The sequence below is a fragment of the Pinus tabuliformis genome, chromosome 4_2, assembly GCF_031772625.1.
Source record: "Pinus tabuliformis cultivar Carrire ecotype Pingquan chromosome 4_2, CPIR1, whole genome shotgun sequence".
Classification (NCBI taxonomy): domain Eukaryota; kingdom Viridiplantae; phylum Streptophyta; class Pinopsida; order Pinales; family Pinaceae; genus Pinus; species Pinus tabuliformis.
The window spans coordinates 266,960,537-266,974,609 of record NC_142304.1 but is presented as its reverse complement, the minus strand read 5'-3'; the positions used below and the strand labels follow the sequence as shown (position 1 = coordinate 266,974,609).

Genomic DNA, 14,073 nt, shown 5'->3' with positions numbered 1-14,073 from the left:
ATCCTGCAAAGATAATAATATACTGAGAGCAAACTTTCTTTGATTGTTGTGATAGTGATGTTCCTTTCCACGGACAGAATCTAACCCAACATGTGAATTACTTTGCTTCAAAACAGAAAAGTCATATCCCATATCCAAATCCTAAGGGGGCAACACCCAATATGTTGGAAAGTAACACTTGACGGCCTTCTTAACCCTTCATAGAACACAGCAAGAGCAGCCTTCCCTAAATGTTTGGAGATGCTGCGGGTACACTTCAGTATACTATGAAGTATTTCAGAATCAATTATATTGTCCGCCCAGACAGAAGAAAGGCTTGAAAAATCCCCATCCATTTTACAACTACTGCATCTATCCAACTTACAAACCTTTTGAGTGCTCCTTAAATTTCCAGAAATAGAGGACATCTCGGGCTTTGATGCATCTCCAACATTTGATATAGGAAACTCCATCTCCGCTCTTGAGGGGGTTTTGGTGGAGGCTGCAAAGGCTGCTCCCTTTGAATTCTTTCTATATCAGAGGCAGAAAGAAATAGACCAAGGAGACAAGAGAACGGTATGATGGTCTCTGCATGAGCAAATCGTAACTGAGCCTTCTCCACAGCTGCTGGAATATTAGGATCATTTTTCATTAAAATAGCTCGCTCCATTGATTGCACAATATTTTGTAGTAATGGTACCCCCAACCGATAATTTATCGATTCTCCATATCCTTTAAGATAATGTAGCACCAAATCATTAACCCATTCAAGTAGTTCAACCTCCATTTGAGTAAAAAGTCCACACGCTTGATCAGTTTTGTCTAGTAAAGCTGCTTTCTGCCGGCAAAGAAACCAAAATAAAACCACATCATCTTTTGTACAGTTCAGATTGTAGCGTTTTACCAATGAAGCTGAAACTTCAGCATAAACCGGAAATAGTAATCCTTATAAAGCAGGCTTGCGCTTCTTCTTGAACTCCTTGTATGTTTGGCAAGTATCATGAAATCGCAAATGGATATCATTTGCTCGACTGTCAGTTATAACAGCAAACGCACGATGCTGGCCTGCTCCAAGAACTCCTTTCCCAGCAAAAAGCCCCATGCCATGATGGTATTTGTTGTGAACCATGTGTTTCCCCTGTAAGTATATCATCTGCAGACTTCAAAAGACTCTCCAAACGTATAGATAATTGCGCTAGCTCCTTTATGCGCTTCTTGGTCGGTGCACGAGTTCCATGCCTGGCCGCAAGATTTAAAAGAATCGGAGTACATCCATGGGTAGGCACTGCGGAATTTTGATAATCATCATTCATTGCTTCTTTTCCAGCACCATATCTGGGTGAAGTGGAGAAATATTGGCGCACATCAAACTCTCCATTAGAAAAATCATGCAGTTGGCCCTTAACACTTACAGTAATTGCAAATATTACAGTGATTACTAAACCCAAATGACATTTCATTCCTCTCATTTCCTGTATCCTTCTGAGTCCGTGGCCCTTTGTACCGCAGCCCTCTTTCTTCCTGGGCGCTCTCTGTACACAATCTTACTCTTCTTTAACTGTGTTAAAAATCAGTTCAGCTTTAACAGTGGTGGCAAGTGCGGCTCCAGCAGTATCAATTTTTGGGTTTAAGATTGCGGGAATTAGCAGCGCAGTTGTCCAAGCGAGCGGCAGTGAAGGTGTGCATGGAATCGTGGCCATCGCCTGCCAAATGTCCTCTGTCGGTGGAAGAACTAATGAACGAACAGCTAATACTGTTTGCCAAACCTTAACATTTCGTTTGTCAAAAGCTCATCATTGACACGTATACGATCCCACAACCATGTATACTTGAAGATGACATATGCATTACCTTTTAGTCGATAACCAGCTTCTACTTCATGAGAGGAATTCACACTTATACAAGCATTTTTATCCTGAGAAACGTTCTTATCATCATAAAAAGCCTGAAGAACCTCAGACAACGGTTGAGCTGACATCATCGCCTTGATATCTTCAATCTTATCTGAAAGATCTGACATTAGACCTTTAAACACATCAACCTCATCATCCACGGCAGTTGTTGGTTGGTCATGGAAATATTGTCCTTCAGAATATGAAAGATTCTGTTGTGTACATTGGGTTCTTATCTCTTTGATAATTCCTGTAAGCTCATTTCCTATACTTGAAGTATTCAAGGACCCTGAGTCAACATATGAAGCCTGAATACAAACCTCTGTAACAATATCATCTGCTAGTTCAGTGCCAACGGCAAAACTCAAATTTGCTTCAAGTTGTCTTGGAGAGAGAAAGCATGTGTGCTTGAAATCATAATCATTGTAATACAATGGTGGACCTTCCATCAAGCTTTTGTTGTGCCTCGTACATAATTGTCAACTCTTACATTGGCTGCAAGCCCAGTGTTTGCCAGAAACAATGAAGTGACAACAAGCATATTGCAAACGAACCATATAATCCTCTTCCTTCAATGGAGGACAGGCCCACATATAACAGCTTGACAAACCTCGTTTCCTGCAGTATTTCCATCAATTTACTTTAAATATCTGTTATTTCCCAATTTCGTAGCGCAGCCAGTGCAAAGTCGGTGTTTTTCGCTACGAAATCACTAAAACAGGTGACGCTGCGAAACTGCTAACGGATTTATGCGCTGCGAAAACGCTTTGTCTTTAATCTAGTCTGAGCAATTTTGGCAACAGAATTTTCAGTGATAACAAACACCATGATTTAAGGTGGAAACCCAATGCGGGAAAAAACCACGTGTTATTGTCGTCTCTGTCTTCTTTTAAATATAAAGAAAATATTTTACAAACTTGTATTGGTGCAGACTCATACTAGTACATAGGAAACCACCTGCAGAAGGAGACAACCTTCTCTCATTCTCCAAATCCTATTGGAAGGGAGCTCCAACCGCTTGGATGTTGTACTAGCATAAAATTGTACCAGTACGTAGGCACCAACCTGCCGAAGGCTGCAACCTTTGCTCATTCTCTAGCTGCTACTGGAAGGGTGATCCAACCCCCTGATTTGATTTACCAGCTACCACTGGAAGGAAGATCCAACTCCCTCATCTTCGGGGACCACGTTTCATAAATTTTCATACTAGATCCACCTGCTACAACACATCATAACTTGTAGGCCACGTTTCATCAAATTTTTAGACTGGACCCACTACCAACATTTAAGCTCAAAACCAATCATCAAACTGAAACTTATTTCTGTAACTCAACCATTGACCCAACCAATCACTGAACCAACAGATCCAACCAATCACTGAATTAACCAAAACTCAACCAATCAACTAGAACAGTCAGATCAATGTAATCAGAATACTAAACATCATATTATGTTGGCATTATGACACAGGTGTTGTCCTTGATGGCAACTCACTCAGATGAAAGATCACAGTTTAGGCTCTCAGAATGGAGGAAAAAGAGATATATGCAGGTTCCACTTAACCAAGTTGCTTATACACGCGGGATAGCCGATCAAAAGGCGTGTATACGTATGCACACACTTTCATGCAAGGAAAAGCGCATACAGTTTGGAAAACTTGGTTTTGGTCCATGGTATTTGTTCCATGCTATTTTGGTATTGGTCCATGATATTTGGTCCGAAGTATTGACCCCAGGTATTGGATCCAAGGTATTGATTCTATATGGTTTTGGACCATGGTATTGAGTAAGGCCTAAGACTATAAAAGGGGAAGGAGATCATTAGGAAAAGGCACTCAAGTATTGGATATCTTATGAAGAACAAGATTTAGAATACTGGTCATTGGGTAATGGTGCATAGCTGGATCTGAATCAAGGAAGAACCTGAGCACTAGAAGAAGGATAAGTTCTATTGATGGGTCAAGATCTCAAGGCTTGAAGAGAAGTATCTTTGTGTGATTTTGATCTGTTATATTTGGCGCATGAATTGATCTATAAATCTGATGATCTGGGTATAACTGATGTCTGAATATTTGGAAAGGGGTAAATTATCTTTTATAGATTTGTACGCAGGTTCCGCATAGAAAAGGTGCGTATGCACGCTGGTTCGGTATATCAAAACTGCGTATACGCAAGTTTGCCTTAATATAACAGCGTATACACACGGGTTATACATATTGAAGTAGCGTACATCTCATGAAATATGTTTTAGCTACTTTTGTTTATTGCTGCAGTGTTCTAGGTTTAGGATTGGTTTCTGGTTACTGTTACTGTATTTTGGTTACAACATTCATAGAAGTGATTGTTTGATTCAGTTTTGGTTGGTGCAAAGGAGATTGGTTGATGTAGATGTATTTGATGTTTGATTAATGTTATTGATGGATCCAGTCGGAAAATTTATGAAACTTGGTCCCTAGAAGAAATGAGAAGGTTGTAGCCTTCTGTAGGTCAACAACTATGTACTAGTACATTAGCTAGTAAAAGAGCTAACAGGGTTGTAGCTCCCTTCTAGGAGAAGCTGGAGAAAGAGAGAAGGTTGTAACCTTCTACAGGTAGAAGCCTGCGTATTGGTATAAGATTGCATCAGTACATAAATATTGTAAAAATAGGTTTCTTATTAAAAGAAGATAGAGACAAATTGTAGCAGGTGGTTTTCACCCACATTGGGTTTCCACCTTATATCTTGTGTTCATGTGTGTGATTTCCTGTACTGTTTACTGCACTTGATTTCTGTTTTATGGTTCTGATACACAGATTAAGATTAGCTAACTAAATTAGAAGTCTACAAGATATACACGGTTTTCTCAAAACACAGTTGCGTATATATGTTGGTTTAATTAACATAAGTAACGTATAATAATTTGTTTATGGAAATGAAAGATTGTTAAATTGCTAATACTAATTCACCCCCCTCTCAGTATTATTTCCAACAATTGGTATCAGAGCAGGTCCTTCAGAAGAAGCTTGATCGCTTGAAGGAAGATCTATCATCATGAGCAACTACGAAAAGGAGGCATCTATCAGGCAACCAATATTTGATGGAGCAACTTCGTCTATTGGAAGGTAATAATCACAACCTATCTTCAATCTCTTGGTACAAAAGTTTGGGATATCGTGGAAGGAGGATACACATTTCCATCAGCAACTCCTACAGATACGGCTGGTAAAAAGCAGTATGAAACAAATGCAAAGGCTGTCAATACTCTATTGGGGAGTCTATCTCAATTAGAATTTGTCAAGGTTATGCAGCTCAAAACCACCAAAGAAATATGGGACAAGATCGTTCTAAGCTATGAAGGAGACGATCAGGTAAAACATGCAAAACTACAATCTCTCAGAATTCAATATGAAACTCTCAGAATGAAAAATGATGAAAGTGTGGCTAATTATTTCTTACGTATAGATGAGATTGTTAATCGCATGAAAAACTTGGGTGAAGAAATAAAAGAAGTCACTTTAGTTGAAAAGGTTCTAAGATCTTTGTCCTCTAAGTTTGAATCAAAGGTTTCTGCCATAGAAGAAAAGCAAAATATTCAGAGTGTTACCATGTCACAGCTGCACGGAATCCTAACTGCTTTCGAAATGAGAAAAGGGGGTCCATCAGACATGAGAGAAGCCACATTAAAAGCTTTAGGAAAAGGAGAATACAATGAGTCAGGACATATGCCAGAAGGAGAGGAAGAATCAAACTTTGTCAAGAACCTTCAACGGGGTTCTGGAAGATTCAAAGGTAAGCTACCTTTCAAATGCTTTGCTTGTGGAAGAGTCGATCACTATGCAACCAAGTGTCCTCATAAACATAAGCTTGACAAATGTAAGGAACCAGTTAGATGGAACAGAAAACAAAATGTAAGTAAGAAGAGCTATTATACACATGAAGACAGTGATCGATTTTCAAATAGTAATGAAGATGACTAATGTAATGATTATAGACTTTTGATGGCTTTTGAAGATGATGATTTCTTGGATGCTATAGATGAAGAAGGTAGAAATTTCTAAACTTAAAATTTGTTTAGAAGAAAAGAATATGATTATAGATACTCTGACTTTCCAACTTGCTGAAAGGGAAAAACACAATGAAAAGTTAGAATGTGAAATTGTGGGACTTAGAAAAGATATTGAGAAAACAAAAGCTCTTAATATTAGATTTGCTAAAGGATCTGAAACTTTAGATGAGATTATCAAAGTGCAGCGTTCTCATCTAATTAAGACAGGTCTTGGATATACTGAAGAAGCATCTCAAGCACAGAAGCCATCCACCTCCAAAATTTATCTTGATGCAACAAGGAGAAGTGAACAGGTTGACAATCGTTAGCAAAGGCATAAAGTGGATCACCAGGTAAATCAGGGTCAATATACTTTAAGGATGAACAGAAGCTACAACAAACCCTAGGTAAATCATTCTCAATTTACCTCAAGAATGAATGTCAATGGAAACTACAATCATTTGGTTGGTAGATTTGATAATCGCAGGAATTTCTTCAATGGCCAATGTTTCTCTTGTCATAAAATTGGACACAAAGCTGCTCAATGTGTTGCCTACAAGACCATCATGACTAGAGAAGCACGAAACCAAAGGAGTGTGACTGGAATCATGAAAAGGACCTACAATAACTTTTCTACTCTTGAAAATGAAATAGAATGTTCTATTTGTAACAACTTCGGTCATGAAGATTTTGAATGCAAGAAAAGGTTTCGACAAACATCTCAGAAGGAGCAAGCTTCATTGGGTACCAAAACATGGAGAAAGAAAGAACCACAAATAGAAAGATGTGGTATAGCCTTATATGCAGAAGGACAAGAAAATCAGTGGTACATCGACAATGGATGCTCGAAACATATGACAGGTGATAAAGAAAAACTTTAGTCATATAGTGCCTTAGAAAAGGAAAGGAAGGTCTCATTTGGAAATGACACTCCTGCACTCATAAAAGGTAAAGGCTCTATTATTTTGAAAGAAAAAGTCAAATCTAGAATTGTTATGTATGTTGATGGATTGAAGCATAATCTATTGAGTGTTAGTCAAATGTGTGATCAAGGAAATGAGGTGATATTTTGATCAAATGGATGTATTGTTCGTGAGCTTGATACAGGAGAAACAGTGATCAAAGGCATAAGAACTCCAAATAATCTATACATACTCAAGGGAGGACAACAACAATGCTATCTAAGCAAGAATGATGAACACTAGCTATGACACAGAAGATTGGGGCATCTAAGCTTCCCTCAGATAAGGAAAGCATGCAAATATCAGGCTGTTTGTGATCTTCCTGACATCAAAATTCCAGACAATACAATATGAAAATCATGTCAGTTTGGTAAGCAAATAAAAACACATTTCCCTGAGAAGGAAGGATCAGCTAGTAAGCCACTTGAACTTGTCCATACTGATTTATGTGGTCCATCAAGGAAAAAGTCACCTCGTGGAGAAGAATACTTTATATTGTTCATTGACAACTTTTCCAGGATATGTTGGATAGGACTTCTGAAGCATAAATACGAAGCTTTCGAAAAATTCAAAGCTTTCAAAGAATTGGTTGAAAATGAATCAGATCGTAGAATCAAATGCCTCAGGTCTGATCAAGGAGGGGAATTCACCTCGGATGAATTTTTTGACTTTTGTGAAGAACATGGAATAAGAAGAGAATTCTCTACTGCAAGGAATCCTCAGAAAAATGGAGTAGTGGAAAGGATGAACAGAACGGTTCAACAAATGGCTCGTGCTATGCTTGATGAATCTAGAACACCTGCTACCTTCTGGGGTGAAGCTGCATTTGCTGCTGTTACTATTCTCAACAAAACAAACATCCGGGTAAACAACACTCAAAATCCTCATGAACTTTGGTATGGTAAGACTCCTACAGTAAAATACTTCAAAATTTTTGGAAGCAAATGCTACATCAAAAGGACTGATGAAAACCTTGGCAAGTTTGAACCTAGAGCAGATGAAGGCATTCTCCTTGGTTACTCTTCCTGAAGTAAAGGATATAAGTGTTACAATAAAAGACTTGGAAAAATTGTTGAAAGTATTGACGTAGTAGTTGATGAAGCAGGCGACAATCCAAAGAAGATAAAAACCAAAGATTTTGAAGATGAAGATAACTATCCTTCAACTTCAAATCAGACTAATGATGAAGAAGAAACCTGTGAGGCACCAGAAGAACAAATAAGGATAGAAGAAAAGACTCCATCCAGGTACGTCCAGAAGAATCATCCAGAAACTCAAATTTTTGGACAGAAAGAGGCAGGTGTGCAAACAAGAAGAACTATTACAGAAGCTTCAAGCTATCTAGCATTGCTCTCCTCCATCGAACCACGAAATGTAAGTGAATCATGCAAAGATGAATGCTGAGTCAAGGCCATGAATGAAGAACTTGAGTAGATTGAAAAGAATAACACTTGGGAATTGGTTCCTAGACCTAATGATAAGAATGTCATAAGGACCAAATGGATATTCAAAAACAAGCTGAATGAAAATGGAGATGTTATTAGAAACAAGGTCAGACTTGTTTATAAAGGGTATGCTCAACAAGAAGGTGTAGACTTTGAAGAAACTTTTGCACCAGTTGCTAGACTTGATGCCATAAGAATGTTTCTTGTTTTTCTAGCTTTCAGGAGTTCAAAGTATATCAAATGGATGTGAAATCTACCTTTCTAAATGGAGACTTAGAAGAAGAAGTGTACATTGAGCAACCAGATGGATTCATCCTTGGGAATGATCCAAAACTTGTATGCAGACTAAAAAAGGCTCTCTACGGCCTTAAACAGGCTCCAAGGGCTCGGTATTATCATTTGGACAAATACCTCCATCAACAAGGTTTTTCAAAAGGATCAACAGATAGCAATCTATATATAAAAATTGATAATGATAAATTGCTAATACTTGTTGTGTATGTTGATGATATCATCTTTGGTAGAAATGAAGAAACCATGAGTCAAAACTTTGCTTTGGTGATGTAGAAAGAATTTGAAATGTCCCTGCTTGGTGAACTCACATATTTTATTAGTTTACAAGTCCAACAAAACAAAGACGGTATCTTTCTATCACAAACCAAGTACCTCAAGCAGATCTTGAAGAAATATGGGATGGAGGATTCGAAACCAGTATGTACCCCTATGGTAACAGGATGTAGCCTCAGCACAAATGATGAATCAACAACAGTAGATCAACCAACCTATAGATCCATGATTGGTAGTCTGATATATCTGACAAGTACCCGACCATACATCATGCATGTAGTGGGAATAGTTGGAATATTCCAGGCAAATCCAAAAGAAGCACACCTTCAGGCAGTTAAAAGGATTTTCAAATATCTTCAAGGAACACAAAACTATGGCTTATGGTATCCTAGAGACATAGATCTCACACTTCATGCATATACAGATGCAGATTGGGCAGGCAGTGTGGATGACAGAAAAAGCACTAGTGGTGGTGCATTCTTTATGGGATCCAGATTAGTATCTTGGTTTAGCAAGAAACAAAGTTAAATTGCATTATCTACAGCTAAAGCATAATATGTGGCTGCTGCATCTTGCTGCACACAACTCCTTTGGATGATGCAAACATTGCAAGACATTCAAATCACTTGTACTCCACCTATCTCCATTTTTTCTGATAATACAAGTGCAATCAGTATTTCAAAGAATCCAGTCATGCATTCAAAGACCAAGCACATACCTATCAAATATCATTTTCTCTGGGAACAAGTGCTTGAACAAAAGATCAAATTGGATTATGTCCCCTCCAAGGAACAGATTGCTGATATATTCACCAAACCATTGCCCAGAGAGACATTTGAATACCTCAGACAGAAGCTGGGAGTAGTTTATTCATCATCTTGCTGTTGACACTTATCTGGTTCAGAGAACAGTGGTTGTACGCAAGTTTCATGAAGCGTATCTGCGTACATACGCTGGTTTCTGTGGATACAGTTGCGTATATGTTGGTTTGAAGACAAATAATGGGCTAGACTTAGGATGAAAAGAGTCTGATATGGGTATGACAGAGACCATCTGGCACAGTTTTAGGGGGAGCATTTACTTCTAATAATGCATTGTTGGCATTATCTTAAAATACCTTGGTTTTATTTCACAACTGTTTTGTTTCAGGTGGAACAGGTGTAGAGGGAGATCATGGTTGCTGGTCTGGATGATGATTGATAGATGCTGCTGATGATAGTTATTGATGTCTATCACAATATTGTTTTAGAAATTTTGTCTCTATGTCATGTATTTCTCTTATTATCAAGGTCATGTAATGGCCTATTGTGGTTTCCCCACTATGCCTGGGATGGATGATGTAATGTTCTTGTTTTAGCATGTGTAAACTTTTCGTGTATCCCCACTTGGTTGGGTGGATGAGTCAATCCCCACTTGGTTGGGAGATGGATGTATGTATGAGTTTTTGGTGATAAGAAGGTCATTTATGATGTATAATGTCATGTTCTGTCTTGTAGAACATCCTTTTGCAGACCTTGCCTATAGTCAGGGGGAGCATGGACAACACAGCAGAGCAGAAAATTCAACATATACTTAGGGGGAGCATAACCCTTTGCCCTTGATGAGAAAGGTGGAGAATGACTTTGAGTGACTTGGGGTTGCCATCAAGTCCAAAGGGGGAGATTGTTGGCATTATGACATAGGTGTTGTCCTTGATGGCAACTCACTCAGATGACAGATCATAGTTCAGGCTCTCAGAATGGAGGAAAAAGAGATATACGCAAGTTCCACTTAACCAAGTTGCGTATACAAGCGGGATAGCCGATCAAAAGGCGCGTATACGTATGCATGCACTTTCATGCAAGGAAAAGTGTGTACAATTTGGAAAACTTGGTTTTGGTCTGTGGTATTTGTTCCATGGTATTTTGGTATTGGTCCATGGTATTTGGTCCGAAGTATTGACCCCAGGTATTGGATCCAAGGTATTGATTCTGTATGGTTTTGGACCATGGTATTGATTAAGGCCTAAGACTATAGAGGGGGAAGGAGATCATTAGGAAAAGGCACTCAAGTATTGGATATCTTATGAAGAACAAGATCTAGAATACTGGTCATTGGGTAATGGTGCATAGCTGGATCTGAATCAAGGAGGAACCTGAGAAGGATAAGTTCTATTGATGGGTCAAGATCTCAAGGCTTGAATAAAAGTATCTTTGTGTGATTTTGATCTGTTATATTTGGCGCATGACTTGATATATAAATCTGATGATCTGGGTATAACTAATGTCTGAATATTTGGAAAAGAGTAAATTATCTTTTATAGATCTGTACGCAGGTTTCGCATATAAAAGGCGTGTATGCATGCTAGTTCAGTATATCAAAACTGCGTATACGCAGGTTTGCATTAATATAACAACGTATGCACGCGGGTTATACATATTGAAGTAGCATACGTCTCATGAAATATGTTTTAGCTACTTTTGTTTATTGCTGCAGTGTTCTGGGTTCAGGATTGGTTTCTGGTTACTGTTACTATATTCTGGTTACAACATTCAGAGAAGTGATTATTTGATTCAGTTTTGGTTGGTGCAAAGGAGATTGGTTGATGTAGATGTATTTGATGTTTGATTAATGTTATTGATGGATCCAGTCTGAAAATTTATGAAACGTGGTCCCTAGAAGAAAAGAGAAGGTTGTAGCCTTCTGTAGGTCAGCACCTACGTACTAGTACATCGGCTAGTACAAGAGCTAAGGGGGTTGTAGCTCCCTTCCAGGAGAAGTTGGAGAACGAGAGAAGGTTGTAACCTTCTGCAAGTAGAAGCCTGCATAGTGGTATAAGACTGCACCAGTACAGAAATATTGTAAAAAGAAGTTTCTTATTAAAAGAAGATAGAGACAAATTGCAGTAGGTGGTTTTCACCCACATTGGGTTTCCACCTTATATCTTGTGTTCATGTGTGTGATTTCCTATACTGTTTACTGCATTTGATTTCTATTTTATGGTTCTGATACACAGATTAAGATCAACTAACTAAATTAGAAGTCTACAAGATATACGTGGTTTTCTCAAAACACAATTGCATATATACATTGTTTTAATTAACAAAAGTAGCGTATAACAATTTTTTTATGGAAATGAAAGATTGTTAAATTTCTAATACTGATTCACCCCCCCAAGTATTATTTCCAACATATTGCACATCATAGAAATCATATTTTTTTACTGCAAATCCTGATCAACCATCTGTCAAAATATGTACGCTAATTTGTAGTATCAAATCCGCGTGTGTACAGGCCTTTCATTAAGCATGCCCGCGTACATATCTTCAACCAATGAAACTTAAAAACTTGACCACTTCCACTCTAAAATAAACAATGGATCATACATAGATTTACTGCAACATTCTAAAAGAACCACAAATCCTTCACTGATCTTCAATCAAAATCAAGAAGTAACTTCAACATTGTTCAATCAGTCAATGCATAATCAAAACATCATTGTTTAGACCCAGATCATCAAGAAGACTTCATTGAAAGACAATAGAAACACACCAAGTCTGATTAAACTGATTAGAGATCCTTTTCATCAAAACCCTACTTTGTGTATGCACTTTCTTCAAAGCATATCCACATGTGTATGTGTTTTTCAGGAAACAAACCTGCATGTACGCGACATGCCAGAACCACACTAGCATGTGTACGTGCTTGGTAGGCTATAAAACCCATGTATAGATCTGGAAATTGAGACTCAAATCTTTATTGCAACACATAACTTCAGACATACCCAGATCTCGACATACAAAAAAAAATCATGAGTTAAGACGCTATCAATACAAATCAAATCATGTCATAATCATGATTGTCATCTCAGATCTATTGGATCTTATCCATCATCAAAACCCTGGGTGCATACTTAGTTTAGATCAAGAAAAGCATCAATAGCCCACTACATGCATATTTTCTTCATATCTAACTATTCATAATATTTCCATTACTTGCATACATACTATCACTTTGATCTTCATCTCCTTATATAGTTTATCCCTTATCCACTACCACTGGTCAAAACCATTCTCCAGCCAATGGTTTTCTTAGACGGGATCAAGACATCTGTCACTGGGCTCAATCCGATAGGTCAATACCATGGTAAGGACCCTTGGTATTTAGAATACCATGGTGCAGAAACTGTACGTGCATTTTCTTCTTCATACTCGCATGTGTATGTGGATTTACTTAACAAAACTCACGTATACTTCTTGAAATTTCAACTTTATCATACCTCTACCTCTAAACTACTATGCCTTTGCCAAAACACTTTGTCACATCTGTAAAACACTCTGTCACATCTTGTTTACATCTTCAACAAGTAGGTTTCCATCAAGAGACAACTCATCAAGTAGGTTTCCATTCATTAGGTAGGTTGTCATTAAGGACAACTCATCAGGTAGGTTTCCATTAAGGACAACACTTAATTCATAATGCCAATAATCTCCCCCTTTGGACTTGATGTCAACCACATTGGTGTTTGGTCACCACAACCTGTAGATACCTATAAAACACATCAAACCAAGCACCAAGATTGTCAAACACAAAGCTACTCTCCAAACACCAAGTTACTCTCCCCCTTTGACGACAAGGGAAAAGGGCTAACCAATGCTGAATGAAGACTTTTGTATCGATACTACTGGGTATGAACATTGATCATGCTCCCCTTGAGCACATGCTAAAGTTTCTGACAGATGTACAATGAAGTACATGAATTTATGACTCAATTACCAAATCACAGTGGGTTTACATATTTGACATTACGTCCACTTCCTAATCATAGTGGGATTACAATTTACATGATATGTCCAAAACGACTTGACCACAATAGCCCATACATGATTGGATTTTATAATGAATACATCATGAGTCTTTACATGACCTTTACATCAAATGATATATATGACATGTATAACCAAGACCAAATACCTCATTAAGACCATGATAACCATTAACAACTGTCATACACCATATATGATCTACACCATAAGCATCTGTCAACATCAACTCATCATCAAATATGTAAGATAGAACAATGTAGCTTTAATATCATCAACCTGTGACTAATTTGTATCCACAACACCATAAGAGAGGATCATCATAAGATAGGACAATGTAGCATCATTCTTCAATATGCCATGTTCCGAGTATCATCCAAAAAATATAGCAGTAGTAATCAT

The 14,073-nt window shown here is 37.9% G+C and overlaps 1 pseudogene; it reads right to left on the bottom strand.

The window, feature by feature from the left end:
* Window positions 1-382: 382 nt before the first annotated feature.
* On the bottom strand, window positions 383-1,081 carry LOC149169004 (uncharacterized; annotated as a pseudogene).
* Between the last annotated feature and the right edge of the window lie 12,992 nt (window positions 1,082-14,073).